At 43.0% G+C, this 22,907-nt stretch overlaps 1 protein-coding gene and 1 non-coding gene across 4 annotated transcripts in view; one reads left to right on the top strand and one right to left on the bottom strand.

The window, feature by feature from the left end:
- Positions 1 to 9,679, bottom strand: part of GPRIN3 (GPRIN family member 3) — a 76,225-nt gene extending 66,546 nt beyond the window's left edge. For 2 of the 3 annotated variants that reach the window (XR_014813385.1, XM_084973449.1), the window contains exon 1: positions 9,490 to 9,679. The gene's annotated coding sequence lies outside the window, so the exon portion shown is untranslated. Of the gene's footprint in view, positions 1 to 9,233 lie in introns of all 3 variants that reach the window. The other variant, XM_084973450.1, reaches the window with a different exon arrangement.
- Positions 9,680 to 9,943: 264 nt separating this feature from the next.
- Positions 9,944 to 20,010, top strand: LOC106504771 (uncharacterized). Its single transcript, XR_002346870.2, has 3 exons — positions 9,944 to 10,609; positions 13,397 to 13,490; positions 19,794 to 20,010. It is a non-coding gene; the product is annotated as an uncharacterized LOC106504771 (transcript).
- Positions 20,011 to 22,907: the final 2,897 nt, after the last annotated feature.

Below are 22,907 nucleotides of genomic sequence, written 5' to 3'. Positions count from 1 at the left end.
AGTTTCAGTGTAACTAAATTTAAGTGTAACTAAATTTAAGTTTCTTGAAAATCACTAAGGGAAAAAAACTTTAACTTTATCCATAGAGAATCTGAACACCTCTGGTCTTTTGTACGTGATGACTACATTTCAGGTGACATGACACCTGCTAAGGAAAGACACTCTGTCCCAAGCAAGCACGGCGTCCACGGAGCACTGTGTCCCTTGTTGGCTTCCATTGATACTATTCTCAGCGCTGTCTTCTTGGAGTGAAGCTGCTGGAGCACCGGCACTTTAGGATTAATAATTAGGTGCGAGGATGTTTTTAGAAGCCGGGTGGGAGGCACCACGTGGGGGCGGCAGGCTGTGAAGTATGATGAGGAAAGGAGTGTGGCAGCCGGGGTTGAGAAAGTAGGAGAGATTTCAGAGAACTGGGTGGCAAGGGCTTTTTCTACTTAAGAGGTCTGCCCGCGCTTTCCGTCTTGTTGTCCCCCAAAGGCATTTGTCTTTCTTTCCGACACGAAGAAATCCACCCTGACAGAGTCCGCTCATTTGCAGCCTTATTAACAGAGCAGTTCTGCACAATCAAGTGGCCAGACCCACGCAGGGATCCGGTTGGCCACATGCAAGGGTTGGAAGCACAGCTGACGCCCATCCTTGGCGGGGCTTTCCTCCGTTGCACCGACACAGCTACACACGGGGATGTGGGTTTAAACCAGTCCAGATGGTTTATTCTCCAGGCCAGGCCTACCAAATAGCATGCACCATCCATTGAAAGCTTGAGATATGCTTTCGGCTTTCAGGAGGCTTTGCAAGTGTACTGTCTACAGAAGGCGGTGTACATAGAGTAAAGATATGGTGCATTTAAAAATACATAAAGCAATCCAGTGTAAACTTGTGGTGAGAGAATACATAAATATTGTTCAAACGTTTTATTTATTTTTATTTTTGCAACGTGTGGTACAGTAAAAAGCAAGCTAGGAGCTCCTGTCATGGCTCAGTGGTTAATGAATCTGACTAGGAACCATGAGGTTGCGGGTTCGATCCCTGCCCTTGCTCAGTGGGTTAAGGATCTGGCGTTGCTGTGAGCTGTGGTGTAGGCTGACAGCTACAGCTCCGATTGGACCCCTAGCCTGGGAAACTCCATATGCCACAGGAATGGCCCAAGAAATGGCAAAAAGACAAAAAATTTAAAAAATTAAAAAAATAAATAAATAGCAAGCTAGCCAACAATTTCCACTCTCCACTATTCTCTTATTGATGGACCAGGTCAACTCAGTGTGTATTCATTAACCTTTCAGAGAATCTATGTATTTTGATGTTAGACACTGTTTAGAGTCTCATAAAAGTTTCTGGGAGTTAATTTCATGACAATGTCTCTACTTTGTAGAGGCGCAGCAATTTCATGAATACACTCAGAGCCCTGGGGAGCCTAGCAGTACTTAGGATCCATCTAGTTCGGCCTCCACAGCTCAACATCTATAGCTTCAAGAGAGCTAACACAAAAAGGGAAGCTGTTGGTACAAGGGACTTATATAAATATAGTCTCAGTGTCAGAGAGACAATAGGGGTTAGTGGGACTAAAATATAATAAAGAGAGATACCATGTACAGTTATTCAACTCCAGTTATTCCCAGCTTAGGGAATGTGGGTTGGTGTTTCTTATTTTATTTAAATTAAATTTTATTTTATTTTATTTTTATATTGTCTTTTTTTTAGAGCTGCACCCAAGGCATATGGAGAGTTCCAGGCGAGGGGTTGAATTGGAGCTGTAGCCATCAGCCTACGCCACAGCCACAGCAACACCAGATCTGAGCCATGTCTATGACTTATACCATGGCTCATGGCAACACTGGATCCCCAACCCACAGAGTGAAGCCAGGGATTGAACCTCCGTTCTCATGGATGCTAGTCAGATTCGTTTCCTCTGAGCCACAACAGGAACCCTGGTGTTTCATTTTTAAAAATAGATCTTCTGATTTTTAAATATGGGCTTAATTAAAAATAAATACCCGCAGGCCAAATAGAACATGATCTTCCCGCTGGGCCCACGGAGGGCGGGTTTTCAATCTCTGATCTGAAACAGACATCCTTAAGGCTGTCCTGGCAGTTTCAGTGAAACACACCAGGTACTCAAGGTCAAGCAGTCTTCTGCTCTGAGAATACGCATATGTAGATAAGAATCATCCCCCTATGAAAGCAGAGTGCATAGGTGTTTTCACTCCTTCATCGGAGTCTAGCCCCTGACCCTGACATTGACAGATAGCTGCTCTCTGACTGCTGTCAGAATTTGTTCAATTTCAAAACAAGACTGATCCTCCACACCCACTTGTTCGAAGCAATTTTTTTTTTTACTCATTCAAGAATGCAGGGGAATCCAGTTCCTAACCTTAGCTCTGATTAAAATTCTCATTAGCGTTAAAATTCTGGTCATTTTATTTTTGCCTGTGTATTTTAAGGACAAATAATTTATAGGATTCAAAGAAAGGCATGCTTAGAGAACAACAAAAGGAGAAATTAAAAATTCACGCTACGTATAAAACAGTAGTTCGAAACAGGTCTAAAAAAGCATGGAGAGCTTGCTGAAATAATTGCAGTCTAAACCGTGTTTGGTGGGGATTGAGAAACTAATTTCGGATGAAGACATGAGCATTCCAAAATGAAGTCATGGCAAAGGCAAAGACCAAAGTCCAACAAAGTGAAACCCACAATGAATCAAATATCTTGTGTAATTTTGACCAATCAATTTTAAAAAGTGAGGAATTTCATGAGAAAGCATATTCCCATCAGAGTGGGAAAAAAAAAAAAAAAGAAAAACAGTTTAAACATTCTATATTCTATTCAGCAGTCCTGTCCTACACGGCTGTAATTCAGAATAAAAACCCAGAGGCGATGCAAAATTCTGAATCCTGATGATATTTGCCATATTGTCCTTATTAAGGCAGACTCGCAGGCAGAGGCTATTAGATTTTAGGAAAATTGTCAACAAGAATTGAAATGAAAAGATGCTGATTACTCAGAAAATATACTGAAAGCAAACACTGAGCTTCCTCAAGCATTTCATTTACCCCAAGTTCTTCGTTATAAAGAGAGTCTTCCATAGACACAATAAGGTTATTTGAATTGGAGTCTCTTTAGAAATCAATATCCTGGGAAAACAATCAAGAAACTGTTTATCCCCCCAAAACATCTTGCTGATTCCCTTTAAACTAGATCTCTCACTTTGTTGGACCATTTGCAATTCAGGCTTAAAAAAAGGACTCTGCACCTTCTTTCCCTCCAGAAAATTAGTAGATGCAAATGTGATTTTTTAAGGCGCTCTGGAGCTCCCTGTCCAGCTGTCCATTACTGAATTAGCAACAGCACTGAGGTCCCTAGAGGGGCTTGTGACTTTGTGGATTGTTACTCTCTAGCCTCAAGGTTTTTTTTTTTTTTTTTTTTTTTTTCAGGGTCTGCTTGGTTCTGCGAGTGTCACAGGCTGCGATTAGTGACTAAAGCAGTCATCCTAGAGATGGCTTGGTTATCTGCCCGGTTTAGGACCTAAGAAAGTCGCCTTTTAAAACTGAATCTGGGTGTGTAAGGCCAAGAAAGTGCCTGGCCTCAGATCACACAGCTGATCCCCACAATTTTTCTATCACAACAGACCCCAGGGACAGAGATCCCTGTGTTGTTATTTAGAAAGGCTCACCGCGGTGACTCTTAGTTTTGGAGAAAGGGCTGCAGGGGTAATTTGATGTCTTTCCCTCACCCTCAGGAGCCCTTCAGGTCCTCACTTTGGGTCCTGTTCCTCCTACCCTTAGTGGAGAATTAGAAAGAGGAGGTCTAGCTTTTTTTTCCTCCCCCCCAGTTCTAACAGTGATTTCGGATAATTTATTAACATGTTTGGGACTGTATTTTATTTTATTTATTTTATTTTTTGCTTTTTAAGGCATACGGAGGTTCCCAGGCTAGGGGGTCCAATCGGAGCTAGAGCTGCCAGCCTACACCACAGCCACAGCAATGCGGGATCCGAGCCTCGTCTGTGACCTACACCACAGCTCGTGGCAACACCAGATCCTTAACCCACTGAGCGAGGCCAGGGATCGAACCCGCATCCTCATGGTTCCTAGTCGGATACGTTTCCGCTGAGCCACGACGGAACTCCTTACCTGTAATCTTTTTACTTCCTTGTAAATAGACAAGACTGAACAATGGTGTCCAAGCCTGGTGTTTGGAACCCTTTGTGGACCATCATAGGAAATAGATTTCTAAGCTCTCTACCTGTGGATTCGGATTCAGATTTCACAGGTCATAGCATTTAACCTTCCAGCTAAGGGTCAGTTATTACTGACCGGAAATAAAAACTTGGGTGCTCAGTGATGCTTCACAATAAAGCGGATAGTCTGATTACAGACAGGAACAGTTAGAAAGCTGCTACTATGCTGCCAACTCCAATATGTCCAGATAAAGAGCAGTGCAAATTCTTCTCACTGGCATTCAAAACAGCAAGTCGTCTGAATTGCAAGGGTGTCTATATACATTTTCCCCCATAAAATTCAACAGATGTCTTTTCAATGCAAAAGCAGCCTCCACATGTTTTTATTATTCCAGACTTGACTCAGGCAAAAAAGCTAGATTATCACTAATCTAAACATTCTGATGTGGAAGAGAGAAGCTGAAAGAGGAGTCCAGGACATCTTCATAAGAAAAGTGAATTTCCATATTTGACTGCCTTCCAAATCAACTAATTGAAGCCCATGAATTTCTATAACGGGCACAGATTCTTCTGGTTAAAGGTACAGCTTTATTCAAGAGGATGTCAACACCCTACCGTTGCTTTATTGCACAGGAAAGATAGAGCTGAAAAAAGCCCACCCAAAGTTTTCAGAAACACGAGTAAAGACTTTCTTCTCTGATTTTTATCTCCTCAAAAGAAGGCTGCAGCTACAGCAAAGTCCTCTGAGGTTAAGGTCTCAAAATGCATAGAAACATTTATCTATTTAGCTAAAAAGATGGACAAGTCAGAGAGCAACTGAAAAAGAACACCCGGCAGATTCTACGCTTCCTTTTGTGGGTTCTGAAGACCAAGCGGGCCGATTCACCATCACAGAGCTGCCAGCGCCCCGCACAGGGCCTCCCACCCACAAGGCACTCGAGAAAGGACACGTGCTGAAGACAATGGAAGGGGTTTGCTCCATTTTACGACAATCACTTGATCCCTCTGGGGCCAGTGACTATACTTGTGTTCTGAGAAATGAAATAATCGTGCTACAGTGTGGCGTAATTTCAAGAGTTCAACCATTCCATTCATTTGGAACAAGGCTTAGCCAGTACCTTATTGCAAAAGAATGAAAAAGGTAGCAGGAAAATACAGATTAAGGACAGATTCTTCTGCCTAGATTCTCTTCCAGTAGCAGGATTAGGAAAAGAAATCATAGGCAATAAAGAACAATTTGGGGGTCATATTTTAGTCTAAACCCAGATTCTGCTATAACCCTCTTCTCCCAACTTGATATTCATTTTTGCTTTTCTAAATACTCTTTTTTTTTCTTTTTTTAATGTCTTTTCTAGGGCCGCTTCCGTGGCACTTGGAGGTTCCCAGGCTAGGGGTCCAATTGGAGCTGTAACTGCCAGCCTACGCCAGAGCCACAACAATGCCAGATCTGAGTCGTGTCTGCAACCTATACCACAGCTCACAGCAACGCCAGATCCTTAACCCACTGAGCAAGGCCAAGGATTGAACCTGCCACCTCATGGTTCCGCATCGGATTCGTTAACCACTGAGCCAAGACAGGAACTCCCTAAATATTCTTTAATAAGCCTCACATTTCCCCACCTCCCTCCTGCCTTCCTCCTCCTATGCCCCATCCCTTTGTCACTGCCCACCCAGATCTATCCATCTTTGGTGGACGAGCTCAAGGTTCACCTCCACTTTGCACGTTTTTTGGATGAATTCATTCCCCAAGGATCTCCCTCTCCTCTGACTTTGCTGCCATGGAAGTTCCTGGTAAATTACCACGTCTTGCCTTTCTCAAGACCGTTTTGCTCTTCGGAATATGGCATAAATGCTTGTGTATTAGGTCGCTTGCTGACCCTCAGAGTCTTGCAAAGTGAAATCAGCTCTTCTATGTAACACTTAAAGTAGCAGCTTTTGGACTTTTTGAAACATGATGCATACTAAGGATATATGTTTTATCATAATCCACAGTGTTTATACATGTAAATACATATTTAAAAGTTCTAAGAACAATGCTTACTTCACCTTCTATTTTACTCTTATTTTGCTTCTTAAGAATAAAAATGCTGGAGTTCCCATTGTGGCTTAGGACATAGGTTGAGGATCCGGTGTGGCCGTAGCTGTGGTGTAGGCTGCAGCCACAGCTCTGATTGATTTGATCCCTGGCCTGGGAACTTCCATGTGCTGTAGATGCAGCTGTAAAAAGAGAGAGAGAAAAAAAAAAAGAAGAAGAAAAATGCTCCAAGACCCAGTAAACTGACTTCACAGTGGGTTGTGACCAGTTCTTGGAGGGCACGTATTGATTACTCTGGGATGTCCGTCTGTATTTCCCTCACTTAAAAATTGAATTTATAATGATCTGTGGTCTTGGGGCTCTTACTTTCCCTGAGTTACTTTATTTTTTTTGCCTTTGGAAGTCGTCTGGGACAATTCAATGCTTGGGGTGTACAGTCGTTTTCATTCTTTTGCCCTGAGCCCTGCTGTCATAAAACTAAGATTTCCTGCATTTCTATAAAACTCAAATCTGCATTCTCTCTTATTTTCACAATATGCAGCAGAGGTGGTTGACCTTTTGTGGATGAAGGCACTGAGGCACAGAGAATTCAGACTTTCTCAAGGACACATCTCCTTTTTCATCAGGCTACTGTAAATTTAGATACATATGGGAAAGATAGAAACGGGGCTAAACCCAGCTCATGGGAACAACAAAAACCCTCAGTACGAATGTATTTACCTAACTTATCGGGATCAAATGGTCTACGGACCAGATGAGGTAACAGGACTTCTGGACTTGGGTTTGAGGATTCTTCCTCTTCCGTCTTCACACCCATCTTTCCTCATAGTTTCCCTTCATCCTCATAGTTTTTCAACCACCCAGAGCTACTTGTTCTTCCCGGGCCTCTGCGTATGTTGGTTGCTACCCCAGGAATGCCCTTCTCTCTCCTCTTCACCAGCCGGGTTCCTCACCCTTCAGGGTCCCTGGGAACTGTCCTGGTCCTCTCCTGCCCCACAACCAGGCTTCCGCAGCACTCTGTGTGCTCCTGAGCCTGCCACTTACCTAGCTGGTCCCCGCTGCCTCCCAAGGTTTGCAGGCTGAGACTCTCCTATTCCTCAGTCAAGGACTATGTCAAGTTCAGGATAAAATATGTTGAAGGTGTAAATGAATCAATAAGCCAGTGCATAAAGAGCTGCCCCTAAAAAAGCTCAAGTGTGATCTGCGCCTGGACGCTTTTGTGATTTTGTGATTCTCTGACCGGTATTTTAGGGCTTGCCTAAAGGCTGCAGATTTTGTGACCAGAAATTCATACAAGTGAAGGATAGCTGCGCCTAACACATTCTTCCAAGTTCATTGCATGACCAAGGATATATTGAAGGGACGAATAATTCAGTGTATTGGACTAGTGTAGGGAGACCAAAAAACAAACAAACAAACAAAAAAAAACAACAAAAAACCCCCCCAAAAAAACCCAGATTTAAAAACTGCTTGTTGGAACCAACCCTGACCTCCTACTGAGGTGGCTCTGATTCGTATCAAGACTCAAACCTCTGTTTGGCATCTGAAGCCATGTACTTGTGATTTTGCCTTCATTATTTTTATAAAAGTCTAGTTAGTGATTAGGTGAAATCTCACCCCTCCAAAACGCACCCTACAAGGATCTCTTTGAGTTCCTTTGCACTGTTTCCAAAATAAATTCCAATGATATAACAGCTAGATTTGCCATTTTTTACTTTCTGTTTATGAATCAACAACCTATTCCCCCCACTAAAGCCTGAAAAAGCTTGGAAAATGTTCTCCGTGATTCTATCTCAAAACAATATTCTCTAATGCCAACTCCTGCCATCCCCTGCTAGCCACTGAGACGAGTTCCTTCTTTATGCTGTGACTCATGTATCTTGATTCCCACAGTTGTTACTCGGGGCAGGCCAATGGTGAGCACAATGGGAAAGAAAGAATAGTCTCTAACTGGAAAATAAGCACATTTGGGAGAAGCATACTCAAAGCATTATCAAAGTAAAATTTGCAGCAGCACCAACAAGAGCAAACAAAAGCCCACGCAAGAGATGTGTAAATATTTCATGAAGCTAAAGCCTTAATCAACTCTCTCTCGAAATCTTGCTGGTGTTGTAAACACTTCAGTTTCTTCCAGTCCACCATGACCCAGATTCCTTGCAAAAACATGGTCCAGTGGATCTTTAACAAATATGTCGTGAAAAATATTTAGATGGAGCATAGCCAAGGTATGACTTTTCAACAGGAAGAAGATACCTTAATACAAAGGGGTGGCTTGGTGGGGAGATTCCTAGCGCGGGTTCTCCCATCCCCCTCCAAACCCTTGCCTTCTCCCCACCGCCTATGCTGCTTTCTGGACATTCACATCATTTTAACCTTGAACCACTTACACCCCAAGACGGGATTTTTCCCAATGCCCCCCCCTCCCCAAGCCCTTCAAACCTAACAGGGCTTTGCTGCCTTCCCACCATTCAAAATCCAGTTTCCAGTGTCTAATACCTCGCTTTCCCCACCCACCCCCCTTTCACTGGCCATTGTTGCGTCTGAAATTTTGCCTGTATCTTGTAGATCTGCCTGGTTGGCATGAAGATCGGTTGGGTGCTCTGGTTGACAGTGTTCAGTGATTTCTTAAATCCATCTCCAAAGAACCGTTTACAGCCTCTAGTCTCTACCCTGATTTAATGTGGTTCCAAAGTTCACCTCTAGATACTGAACAGCTCTCTACAATGATTTCTCTTTATCCACCTCTGCCCGCCCTTCTCTCTCCGCCTATCTCAAGAAAAACTGTCTCTATGAAAACCATGTGCACACACACACAGGCACAAACACATATAGACTGTATATAACGCTAGCATCCTGACCTGAAAGGGAATAAGTGTAGGAAAATGAGAAAAACGCCTGTGTAGTATTGCCTCCCCCCCACCTCCCCGCGCCCCGCACCTCTTTGGGTATTCGGTGTGCAGACCTGATTGATTATAAATCTCCCCAACCCAGGAACAAGAACAGCAGGCGTCTTCTCCCATTTACCTCCAAAGCCAGAGCCTAAGGGAGCAATGACCTTGCCGAATTCATCACCTGCCAGAGAGACTGCCCCTCCTAGGAGCTCAGGGTGGGACGGGGAGGAGAGCAACAGGCAAAAGGGATCACCCGGCAGGCAAAATGTGGAACCAAATCCAGTCCCCATCGGCACCGAGCACAACGCCGCGGCTCCGGTTCCCCAGGGCTGGACGCCGGGCAGAGGTGGCGCGGGGGGCGTCTCCTCCCGTGGCTGCCGGTCGCCTACCTGCGGTCGCCCGGCTCTCCCCGGCGCGGCGGGACCCCTGCCTGCGCTGTGGCGGGGGCTCCCCGTCGCATATCCCAGGCAGCGGCTCTCGTCGCCACGCCGCCGGCTCAGGCGGGCTCGGGAGCGGAGGTCCTCTGCAGACCTGTTCCGGGAGCGAGCTGGGTGCCAGCAGGAACTGAAATTACTATGCAAAGAGCAGAGGCGGCGCGCAGGAGCCGGGCGGAGACCGCGGGGGCCGCCCCCACCGCGGGGCTGCAGCCGCCGCCGCCGCCGCCGCCGCCGCCGCCGGGCGCCGAGCCGAATTGGAGGTGGGAGCTCACGTGCTCGACAGCTCACCCATCAGGCCCGGGCTGCACCCATCTGTCCTCGCAGGGCAGCGCTGCCCCGCCGGAGCATCCGAGGAAGGGGCGGCAGGAGCGCAGGCGGTGGCAGCCGCGGCGTTGGCAGCAGCGGCGGCGGCAGCAGCGGCAGCGGCGGCGGCGGCAGCGGCAGCGGCAGCAGCAGGACGCCGAGCTCCGCCCCCGCCGCGCCCCCGCCCAGCCTTCCTGTCCCGGGGGACCGGGTTGCGGCAGCCGCGGTCAGGGCGAGACTGGGCAGGGGCTGGCGGCTTGGGGTTCGGCTGCAAGGAGACCCACAGCAGGTGGAAAGTTGGGAAGGGGAGCGGGCTGGGGCCGAGAGCGGCTCGGCAGGAATTCTGGCCCTTGCTCCCTCCCCCAGGTCACCAGACTCTCTGGCTGTGTCTAGACTCCAGCCTCCGGCCGACGGTTTCTAATAAAGCCACGTGCACGGAAGATCTGAAAGCAGGGAGACCACCCGACGTTTCCTAGGGGTTGCAAGATGCACAGTCCCCTGCGTATTTGGGGGTGGCACAGCTGACAGTGGTTCCCGTCTTCCCCCCAACCCCACCCCCCTACTCCCCTCTCCTGGGCGTGGATGGCTTTGGGAAGCGTCCACTCCAAGCGGCTCCAGCAACACTGAATGGATGTGTAGTATGGTTAGCAGCTGGAGACGGAGCAAACGATGCAATGAAAAGAAGTCACATTCACGGCGTATTTGCTGGCAGGCACTGTGCGAAATGCCTTGTATGCAGCCTCTGTGATTCTCTTCACGACTCGGTGAGGTGGGTGTTAACCTCCACTTTATTGATAAGGAAACCGGAGGCGTCCATGATTTAGACACTTTGCTCGAGGTCACACCGTAGTAACCTGCCCAGCTGGGACTCAGAATACTGTCACAGCTCTTCTCCGGCACATGGGAATCCCTTGGGGATCTTGTTAAAATGCAGATTCTGATTCAGTAGGCCAGGAGTAGACCTGAGGAGCTGGATTACTAACAAGCTCACAGGGGGTGCCCATGCTGCTGGCCAAGGGATCAAATGGATTAAACCACTAGGTCAGGGATTTTTCATAAGTTGCTTCTGTCCTGCAGCTCTTGGTGATTGACAGCAACTTCCTAAAGGTGGGTTAAGAAGGATTCTAAGGCCAGGTCTCTGCGGCTCTTGGGCAAAGAGTTTTTCAGTCCATTAGCCACATCCGATTTGGTTGGTAGGGCGAAGTTTGTGACAAGTTTGCCAGGTGGCCATCCCTGCCATAGGCCGCCGTTACCATTTCTGAAATAACACATTTGTTACCAGGGTAGTGATGCTATAATATTTACGTGTGGATGGTTTCATTCCAGTCCTCACCCTTGTTAAGAAAACCTCAGGTCAAAGTTCTACATCTAATATTTGTATAACATAGAACGTTTTAACAAAGTGCTTATGGGAGTAATTTTATCTGTCTTCATAACGCCGCTTTCACTGGAAAGGAAACGGCGGTAGAGTGATTTTTCTGAGATGACCCAATAAGGAAACATGTCATGGGGGCTAGATTGTGCCAGTTCTCTGGCTCAGGGCTGTTTTGATTCTACCACTGAATATTTCCTTCTGCTAGGAGACAAGCTATCTACAGACTTAGCGGCTTGATGCAACACAAATTGATTATGTTATCGTTTTGGAGGTCCAAAGCCTACAATAAAAATAGGTTTGACAGGGCTAAGATCATAGGGTCATCAGGGCTATGCGGTCCTTCTGGAAGCTCTGAGGGAAGAATCTGTTCCTTCCAATTCTCATCCAGCTTCTGGAGACAGCCTGCCTTCCTTGGCTTTTGATCGCATCCTTCAGACCTCTGTTTCTTGCTTCCACGCTGATTCTGACCCTTCTGCATCCCTCTTATAAAGACTCCTGGGGAGTTCCCGCTGTGGTGCAGTGGGTTAAGAATCCAATTGCTGTGATTCTGGTCACTACAAAGGCACAGGTTCGATCTCCAGCCCAGCGCAGGGGGACCTAGCATTGCTGCGGTTCAGATTTCCAAATAACCCAGAATAATCTCCCCTTTTCAGAATCCTTCATTTAGTCACATCTGAAAAGGCTCTTTTGCAATACCAGGTAACACATTCTTAGGTCCCAGGGCTTAGGAGGTAGATATTTGGGCAGGGTCACTACATCTACCAAAATGTCACATATCTTATGGTTTCTACTATATTTTACTCATCCTTCTCCTCTGCTTGGTTTCTCAGGCTGCTGGGACATTTTTTTCCCTGGAAATATACACTTGAAAATCATCTAAGAGACAATAACAAATAGGTATTGGCAAGAAATACCCCAAGACCCTGAAAAAGCCATGCTGATGCCTAGGATTGTGGCCATGAAAAGAACACATAGGATTAGGAGATGTTTATTGGTCTGAAGGCACTGAGATAATCCTTAGGGGAACTCTAACCATAGTTAAAGGCTCATTTTGGCAATGCAGAATTTTCTGAAAATTCTACTTCTCAAAGTTACGCTGTTTCGAGGAGGAATAGGGCCATTCAAAACTCATCCAAAATTGAGTGTAAGACCAAATTTCAAAGCCTGGTAACTATCAGAGTGATGATAAACCTTAAACTAGCATGTCAAGCAAAGTCACCTCCTATTTTTTAACACCTCAAGGCACTGAAAAAAAAAAGGCTCTGACCTACCCGAGTTTAACTTTTCACTAGGGACACAGAATTTCTAGAAAATGATACCAAGGGTTTAAACCAACAACAGGTGAAGCAATGGGAGACGGTACTTGATGAATTGCCAAGTGAATTAGATAAAGTGAAAGTTTTCCTTGGAGGTTAGGTGGGAAGTTGGAGACCAAACTGGAAAGATAAGTTAGAAGGTTATGTTGCAAAGGATCCTGAGTGTTAAGCTATGAAGGTTAGACTTCACTTGCAGTAATAACGGTAATAATGCCTCTGTTCACAGAGTGCCAAGTAATTTACCAAGCGCTTTTTATGGATATTCAGTTATTATTCCCCTCTGCCCCCCGAGAAGCAGGCTACCACCGTGCTTACACACACACACATACACATACTAGGTAGGAAAAGAAATGCAAGCCTCTCATCAACTACTCTCTGTAAAATAGCAGTGCCTCTCCCTGACCTGGCACTCGTCTGTGGCCCGTGCCCTGCTTTATGTTTTTCCATCAGACTTCCTACCACCTCATGATATATATTTGTCTCTTGTATGTCTACTATCTATGAAGGCAAGGACTTTTTTTTTTGTCTTCCTTCACTGCCAAAGCCCTATCACCTAAAACAGTATATACCACTTATTCAGGGCTCAGTGAGCTGACAGAATCATTACCCTCAATTTATAAATCAGGAATCAAAATCCCAGATGTCTGAACCAATTTTGTGATGTGCCACAGCTGTCACGCGCCTTTACCAAGACTGAAGCCCCCTGTCCATCCCAGTGCTTTTTTGGATAGTCTGTTTTCTTTCTGAGCCAAGGCTCTTAGAGGTGTTTAAACAGGAGCAGCACTCTATTTTAAATATATAAGAATTTGAGACCAGAATCTACTCTGAACGTCCCATCTTTCTGAAAAATTTTTCATCTGTTTAGCTGGATGAGCAAGAAGCACTGGCGGGAAGGAGTTTGCAACAGTAAAGGCTGGAGGGCTGCCGGCACAGTGCATTAGCTGGCACTGAGTCATACCGTAAGTTGTTTTGTAATTGTTCTCTGGTTAAGTCACATGCACATAGCTTGATACTTTGTACTAAGCTTTTGGGGGCTCAGAAACTATCGCATCTATGTTTTTTTTTAAATTTTTTTTTTAATATCCGTGCATTCAGTCCAATACTGGATTCTAAATAGACTTTAATCACTGCATGGTCACAAGTTGGCTGCCATTGCTTTAAAGAAGTCACATCCTTATAAATGACATTCAAGACAGTGGGGGGGTTCCAAATATGCCACCACAAAAGATGTCACTTTGGCATAAGGATTATTTTGAGCTGGAGGCAAACGAGACTCAACAGATGCAGAAAGAAGCCGAATGGAGTTTCCCTTATCTGAGTGAAAGCAGAAACTTCTGAAAAAATGGGGCTTACCCTCAGTCCCCCTCCTGGGGCAGTTTGAAGGCCATGAGGAAGACAGAAAGTCAGCACCAAGATAAGTCTGCAAACAATTCTTATTAAAATAACCTTGTTTTCCATTGGGTTCCCCCTATGTATTTGCCTTGCCCTAGTTTGTTTCCTCTAAAAGCCTAAAGTCCTTCTTGCTTGTCTTGTCATTTGTATACAAATTTATTGTTCTTTGTGAAGATGCTACACAAGTCCACTCTTTTGAGTTGCTCATCACTGAGTTTCTTCTGCATCTGGGACTGCTGTACATGTCAATAAACTGTTTCTTTTTCTCTTATTAATCTTTTGACTGTCTAGTTTGAAGGCCTCTAGTTAAAGAACCTCAGAGGACAGAGCTAAAAAATGTTTTTCTCTCCTCTGCAATAGGAAGAAAATGATTTCAGTGAAAAAGGGAACCGCTGCTTTTCATGGAAGGGGAAAAAAAAGGGGGGCGTTTCCAGAACTCACTCTCCTATTCATAAATCATTGGCTGGAATTCAGTCACTAGATTTACTCAGGGAGGCTGTGAACGTGAGCACCCAGCCAGGAGGAACAAGCTTGCTCTGATTTTCTGGTGCCACAATCAAGACTGAGTTTTTGTTATTAAAAGAGAAGGACTGTAGGCTCTAGGATTATCCCGTAGCTGTGTCTTTCAAGAGAAAGTACAGAAGTATAGAAATTCTGAAGACTCACATTAAGGTCCATTTTGATGTTATCTGACTCCTTTTGTTTTTCTGAAAGACTAGGTCAAGCCTCAGCCTCCTACCTATTCTCCTCCTCCTCCTATTCTTCCTTCTTTCCCTTCCTCTCTCCTCTCTCTCCCTTCCTCCCTCTCTTCCTTCCTCTTTCTTTCTCTTCTCCTTCTTTCCTTTCTTCCTTCTTCCCTCCTTCTCCTTCCCTCTCCATGTCTCTGATCATCATTTTTGACAAATTTAGTATTCTACTGTATATGAAATCAATACACAGCATCATTTTTGTCATGTGTAGTGTTGACCTGTTAGGCTTCTACAACATCAGTTTTGTCATGCTTGGTATTCTACTTTGTATTAAATCAATGCCCTATTGCCGAAGGTTTAGATTCTCATCATCTGAAATATTTTTAAGATAGGCTTGTTCAGTTGATTGGATAAGAGACACTCAAATATCTGCTTGTCACACCAGTGTCATCTCTTCTTGCTCACATTTTCTATTCCTGCAGTTGGAGTTTGTAAAACACCCTAGTATTCTGTTCTACAACACTGCGACTGTGCTTTGATTTCGTGCCCTCCTTTCACCCGCCTCCTGAAATGCCCTTTCCTAGAGCCACTTATCAAATTTCTTTTCATCTGGCAAAATCTAGCGTATCCATCACCTCCTCCAGAAACCCTTGCCCAAACCACCCGTTCCCATATTTAATTACTTCCTCCTCTGTGATTTGTCTCTACCTGGTATCAATCTTTATTGTAGTTGATACACTGTACCATCATTTGTGGTCTTTGTTTTTCTCCTTTAATAAGCCCTGAGTTCCATGAGGACCAAATCTTTGTATCATATTATTTTCTGTTGTCAAACTTGGCACGTTGCCTATTGATTGTTAACATTTGTAGAATTTTAGCCCAACTCAACTTTTAAAAGGCCTTACTCTGCTCCAGGTGTTGTGCCAGGCATTTTGAAATTTATTACTCCATTTAATTAAAGTCAGAAAAGGGCTGGAATGATCCTTTTATAACAAAAGATGTGCAGCTAACTTTAAGATGGGGAGGAGGCCTAATTTACTTTAGGCTCTGAAAGTTGTGGTTGTGCCTACACTGCCTTCATGGGTGTGCAGTGTGGCAGTGTTTGGTCTTTATATTGAGCCATTTTAGCCATATACTCTTACAGATAAACCATCACCTTCTATTTAAACATCACACGTCATACATGTAAAAATCTATTTCAGAAAGGACCTTTTTTCAAATGATTATTTTTGCCAGGAATTTCTAGGCTATGAGGAGGAAAAAAAAATCCAAACAAAAAAATCAAAAATGTGCATGGTTGACAGCAGCTACTAACAGGTTTTTAGAAAGACATAAAGAGGTAAGGATACACAGGGACCCATTTATGAAAGAGAACTGCTGTTTCTGCCTTCTTAGCTTCCATTTACCCCTTGCTGATGACTGCATCTCAGTTTTCCACTAAGGAACCACGCCACAGTCCGTGTGATTAGGACTTGACTTGGGGTGAACATATGACCTAGAACCACCTGTCCCTGGCTGGAGTGACTGGTTCTTGGATGGTGCAAGACCCAGACTATTGCTAGAACTCTTGGGAAAGATGAGGTCTCTGACCAGTAAAATGTAAAGCTGGGGCTGCTAGTGGGGACTGCTTGCATGAAGGAGACATGAAGATGAAGGAAAGGAATGTGGAGTTGGGAGATGGAGAGAAAGAGATGGATTTCTATTTCTGGTGACATAATTTAAACCACTACCTGCAGCGATCCTTGCATTCTAGTTCCACCATGAATGTTACATTGCTCGATCATTTTCAAGGTGGGCTTGTCTCCTGCAGCAGAAGAATTGCTTTGGGGCTCTTACAACAGCTGCACAGAAAGGCTTCATGTATTGCTCAGAATAGAGCCACAGATCCAGTGATCAACAGTGAAACTTATGGTCCAACAAAAAGCTCTCTGGTGACCTGGTCACACTCTTCCTTTAGAAGCAGCCATCTGCTGATGCTTCATTTTCTGAAGCCTTCAAGGGACCTTGTAACTTTGTTTCTTTCTGTTTTTACACTTATATTGCTATTACTTGAATTACTCTTTTTTTTTTTTCCTGCACAACTTACATTCAAGCTTCTTCAAACAGAGAATCTGATTGACTATTGGAAATATTCCCTTAAATGTATGAAGCGATTTCTTGTAGGTTGTTCCCTCTAGCATCATTTCCTGCCCCATGTCTGTCCCCCCTTTTTTGGGCTAATGCTCTCCCCCCACCAAAATACATTTTTCAAGTCTCAGTAAAGCCATTTCCTCTCAAAAGGCTATCTGAGACTCTGGGATTGGGTTAAGTACTTCTCCTTTGTGTTCCTAAAGCACCTACCTGTTCATTACTTGGTATTTCATTGCCTGTGTATTTGTTTTTCTCCTCACCACCATTCCTAGACTTTAATTTCTTTGAGGACAGGATTTTTTTTTCTTGGTTTATGTGTGGCACTTGGCATGGTACCTAGCATATAGTAAATATGAAAAAAAAATTGGTTAACCATTGAATAAAATAATTAGAAATGAGATTACAGTGTATTCTGAGTCTCTTATCAAAAATACCATTGACCAAAACAGCAAGGGGTCTCCAGAGTTAGTTCACTCAACATGTTCAAGGTGTAACATTGGGAAAAGGACAGGGATGTAACTAATAAAAACTGTTGAGTGAGTTGAAAGTTCATATTCCCAGTTAACTTATGTAAATATAAATACATAGTATTGGGGAGGGATAGTGAGAGAAAGATAGCAATAACAGTTCATATGATACAGGGATTGGGGCATGACATTCTACCAATTAGTACTCGACCCAGGGTTAGCATTCGATAAGAGCCAAAACCCTGCTGTTCCCTCAGTAGGGTTCTCATAGCAGAGCCTACTTGACAGATTGAGGATGACTCTGGAGTTTAAAGGTTCTTTCTTTCCCATAAAATTTGGCACCTAAACACAATCATTTGCTTTGATATTAGGCCAAAGTTTCTGAAATCTGTTCAATGTTGGAAGAAAGGACTCAAAAGAGGAGTTAGCACTTTCTTCTAATGAGAAAAATCAATAGATGATTGATAGACAGGTAGATAAGCTAGTGCTGAATGTATTTTTTCATTGCAGAGATTTGTAAGTTCCTGCCTCTCCCTTGCTCCATGTTGCTATAGACCTCAGGCTTTTTTTTTTTTTTTTTTTTTTTTAACCATATATGCTCAAGCTTTTCAGTTCCAAAGCCAAATCTGACTGAGACAGGCATGACTCTCACTCTCCAGGTGATGGAATGTGGGAATAATTTCGGTGAATGTCCCCATTGAATATGAAATGACTGACACGGGCTCTGAGCCACCAGGTCTGCGATGACAATCAATCTTCACCTCTCTTCTCCACCATCTTCTCCTGGTTGATATGGTCCTACGTCTGCCTGGTTTCTCAGTAATGCTTCATCTCTGGGCATGTCAGCCTGCTTTAGGCTCTGACACTTCTTAGCCCTTGCCAGTTCTCTTCCTCCAAGGGCAATGGGCTAATGGTACCTAGGCGCTACTTTGTCCAGTAATTGGGTAAATTTCAGCTCCAAATTATACGGACCTCCCAGAAAGAAAATACAGTGGCATGTGGCTTCAACTATAACCACTATCTAGAGACTTGCTGCCTTGCTCAAGGCTGCTCCACCCTCATCCCCTGCCTTAAAGATATTAGTTGTATGTAATAAAACTTGCCATGTTCTTTCAGGTACTATTACTTTTTTTCTGAGTCAGGCCCATATACCAAATTAGTTTCCATAGTACACACTTTCCTGTTTCTGCGTCCTTCAGAGATCACACACATTCTCCATAAAAATAGAAAAATTATTCAACAATGTCCATCGACTGATAAATAGATACATAAAATATATCCATATCATATTACTTGTCCGTAAAAAGAATGAAATATTCATAATACTTCAGTTAAAAATGGGAAAGGGATCTAAACAGATATTTCTCCAAATGAGATATACAAATGGTAAATAAACAAGCACATCAAAAGAGGTTCAGTATCATTAGCCATTAGGGAAATGCAAATCAAAACCTCAATGGGATACTTACTGTCTCACACTCATTAGGATATCCCTTTACAAACAATGGAAAATAGTAAAATAGTAAGTGCGCCTGAGGGTGTGGAGAAGTTGGAATGCTTGGGCTTGCCAGTGGGAATTAACTATGGCGAGGCTCCTTTGGAAAAGAGTTCATCAGCTCCCTCCCAAAGTTAAACAGAGTTATAGGAGCCAGCAATTCCATCCTAAGTATAACTTACATATGAATGTTCATGGCAGCATTATTCATAGTAACCAAAAAATAGTAACAACCCAAATATTCATCAATTGATAATGGATACATGACATTGTATCTATAAAATATAATTTTATTTATAAATAAAAAGTAACAAGGTATTGACACCTGTTACAGCATGGATAAACCTAGAAAACATGCTTGGTGAAATAAGCCAGTCACAAAACACCATATATTGTAGCATACCACTGATACAAAATGTCCAGGATATGCAAATCTATAGAGACAGAAAGTAGATTAATTTTTGCCTCAGGATGTAGGGCTGTGGTGAGGAGAGGATGGGGAATGACTGGTAATGGGTATGGGATTTCTTTTTGAGGTGATGGAAATATTCTAAAATTAGATAGCGGTGAATACACTCAAAACGTTCAGTTGTACACTTTAAAAGGGTGAATTGTATGGTATGTTAATTATACTTCAATAAAGATATTTAAAAATGTTACTTTAGCAACGAGTTTAGCCTGATGGAATACTTTTTGAGAGTTCTTAACTATTATTCTAAGTCTGAGCACACAAGCCACCATTTCATCTCTAATTCAGTTTCCTTGGTGCATTATTCTGATCAATGATACTTACCCTTCTAAGTATGTCAACCATGCAAATAAATTGATACTCTGGTTTGCATGCCCATTTCTTGTGAGTTTTTCCAGTCCAAATCGTCTCCCCAGAGTTTGATCATACTTGGGGTGAACTGATTGGATTTTAGCCAACAGCAAAGCTAAACACTGGTCTGTGTTAGCCTCATCCAGGTATCGAATCCCCAAGAGACCCTGCATCAAAGAGTTAGCTAGTCAGCCAGCTGGCCTCGTGCTCTTTCTTTTTGCCAGGTCTAACCTACAATAAATTAAATGGAATATTATTTTTCAATGCAGAACTATAAAGATTCCTGTTGGAAATGTGCAGCATCACATCACAAAAGAAAAAGAAACCAGAAATAAATGAAAACTCCGACATGGTTCCTGATTTTGTTTTCTGTAATAGATGTGAAACCATGGCAAGGATAAACAGTGATTTGGCATTCAGCATCACCACTGCATCAGGCATTTCTAAGAACTGAATTAATGAATGAATAAACTCATGTCATAAATATATTGTTTGTGGATTGATGAATGTATTCCGTTTGCCCCAGATTAGATAAGTTTATCTAGTTTCATAAAATTGGACAACTCAAGGAGTACAACCTAACTTGTAGTATATGTAAATGATGTTTTCCAGACTTGTATAAAATGGAAAATCAGATTTACTTGATAGAATGGTAGGAAAACCTCAAAGAAAAACTGTGGTCTTTTTTTATATCCTATCTTGCCTCTTACTTTAGTGAAGAGTAGAATTGTACCAAGTATCTCAGTTTACTTCCTGAAAACTGAAGTCATCACAGCACTCATTATGATTGTTATTTTTGGTATTTTCTTTTTTTTCAATTGATGTATAGTTGATTGACAATGTTGTGTTACCTTCTGCTGAACAGCAAAGTGATATAGTTACACACATACGCATATACACATAAACATACATACATTCTTTGAGTCAACGGAATGTATGTATATATATATGTGGCTACTCAAGATCCCAAAGAAGTTTAGGCTATATTTGGTTTTCATGGTCCTTATAGACTCACGTGCATTGAAAACCATATTAATATAATGATGTCTGGTTGGGTCACCTTTCTGGCTGGTATTTACCATGAGGTGGTAGCTGAGACATTACTGATTTTCAGGTGAGGATCCAGATAGAAATGGGCAAGTGTATTTTGTAAACTCACTTCTGCTTTGGCTGCTACGTATTAGGGCTTCTCTTGTGGCACAGGTGAAGGCAGAATCGAACATCTAATCAGTCCACGAAGTGCAAATAATGTGGTGGTACTGATTTTGAAATCCTGATTTCCTTACCTGGGAAGGCATGGTTATCAACCACGCTAAATGCAAAAAATACACACACACACACACACACACACACACACACACACACGTATGTGGATATATACACATATGTAACATACATTCACCTGCATATGGAGACGGAGAAAGAAAATGTATTATGCGTGGAGATAGATACATGTGAAATATGTGTGTATTACAAAAAATATGCATATACATGAGGGATCCTCAAAGTCTGGATACATACGCAATATATTTTATTTCGTGTACAGTGAAGGGGCCTCTGACAAGATTACATTTTTCTAAATGTTACCATAGTTTCTGGAAACCTTTTATACACATGAAAGATAAATTCAAAAAACACTTCCCTAGGGGAGTTCCCGCCATGGCTCAGCAGTTAACGAGCCCAATTAGTATCCATGAGGATGAGTGTTCAATTCCTGACCTTGCTCAGTGGGTTATGCATCTGGCCTTGCCGCGAGCTGTGGTGTAGCCTGGGAACCTCCATATGCCACTGGTGTGGACCTCAAAAGGCAGCACCTCCCAAAACCACTTCCCTAGTTAACAAAAATACTTGATTTTCTTAATCACCGGATGGGTTATTGTTTCTGTTGGTTAGTCCCAGGATTAATTCATCTCCCTAATTATCCATGTACTACAATGAATCTCCATGTCTCTGTATGAGAGATTCCGAGAAGTTACGTCATAAAACATACGGTGTGAAGTGGACCTTTGTTTTCCTATAGCAGTGATGTTCCCATTAGGCCTGGCTCCTCTGGTGATGAATTCGACAACAAAATGATTCAGAGTTAAAAAGCTAACAAATACTAAAATCTCTACAGTCATTTAAAGTAAGATTTGTGTTCTAAATTCTCTAAAACAAAGCAAATAGGATGTGCACATCACTTGTTTACAGTGTATTACAACATACATATACAACACTGAACTATTACAACTCTACTGTATCATTATGACTTATCAAAACAGAGACTCCAGCTCTAATAACCTTTGCATTAATTATATATGACTCAAGGAACAATCTCGTTTGTATTCTTACAATTCAGAAGGCCCTGGGAGGAATGTTTTGCCAAATTCTTATTAAAACTGCTTGGGGAAGTTTGAGTGGATGAAATTGTTTTCTCTTGATAAGTTCTCCTGCAGCAAGAAGTCCTCAAAATTATTGAATTCTTCGGATGACCAGGTATTCGTTAAGACTTTCTCATATGCCAGATACTATACTAAGCAATAAGGACACAAAGTTACATAAGACACAGCCCTCCCCAGGAGGAGTTCCTTGTTCTCTGGTGGCTACAGACACATCATCAGTTATATATATATACATCATATATATATATCTTTATCTTCTAGGGCCATGGAAGTTCCTGGGCTAGGGGTGCAATAGGAATTGCAACTGCTGGCCTACACTACAGCCACAGCATCCCCAGATCCAAGCTGCATCCATGACCTATGCCACAGCTTGCAGCAAGTGGGATCCTTAACCCACCGAATGATGCCAAGGATCAAACCCACATCCTCATGGAGACTATGTTGGGTTCTGAACCCCCTGAGCCACAGTGGGAACTCCAGAACAGTTAACTCGACTGAAGTCATTTTCTCTACTTCCTAGTTGCAGCACCATACTCTATTTCCCAGAATTCCTTGCAGTTAGGGGCGTGTAGCCTTATGAGACTTCTGACCTGTGGAATGTGGTAAAAGTGCTATGTACCACTTCCAGCTTACATAAATGTTCTGCATGATTCCTTTTTTTTTCACTTATCTCTGGTCTCATGAAGGACCCTAAGGCCTTGAGGAGTCTTGGGTCTCTAAGCGCATAGAAGCCTGCGGGTCTATTAGAAACATTTGCTTGAATGTTGTATAAATGCAAAATACAGTTAACTCTGCTAAGCCACAAGATTTGAAATTTTTCTGTTTCATCCTTTTCTCTCCTGTCCTTGGAAATCTTTTACCCTTTCAATATCTATTAATGTTGCTGACTCTAATGGTTGTAATTCCAGGCATCACAAGCAGCCAGTGACTCTAGCAAAGCTTTTAGTAAGTGGGGTTTGAAAAGAGGCATCTATTGAATTTCATGTTTGAGTTCATTTTATT

This window comes from Sus scrofa, chromosome 8, assembly GCF_054392235.1.
Source record: "Sus scrofa isolate SSC_HxYL_T2T_F1_AM1 chromosome 8, Sscrofa_HxYL_maternal_Yorkshire_Landrace_v2.0, whole genome shotgun sequence".
Taxonomy (NCBI): domain Eukaryota; kingdom Metazoa; phylum Chordata; class Mammalia; order Artiodactyla; family Suidae; genus Sus; species Sus scrofa.
Note: the sequence above shows the minus strand (reverse complement) of the source record. Positions and strands in the feature narration are given on the sequence as shown.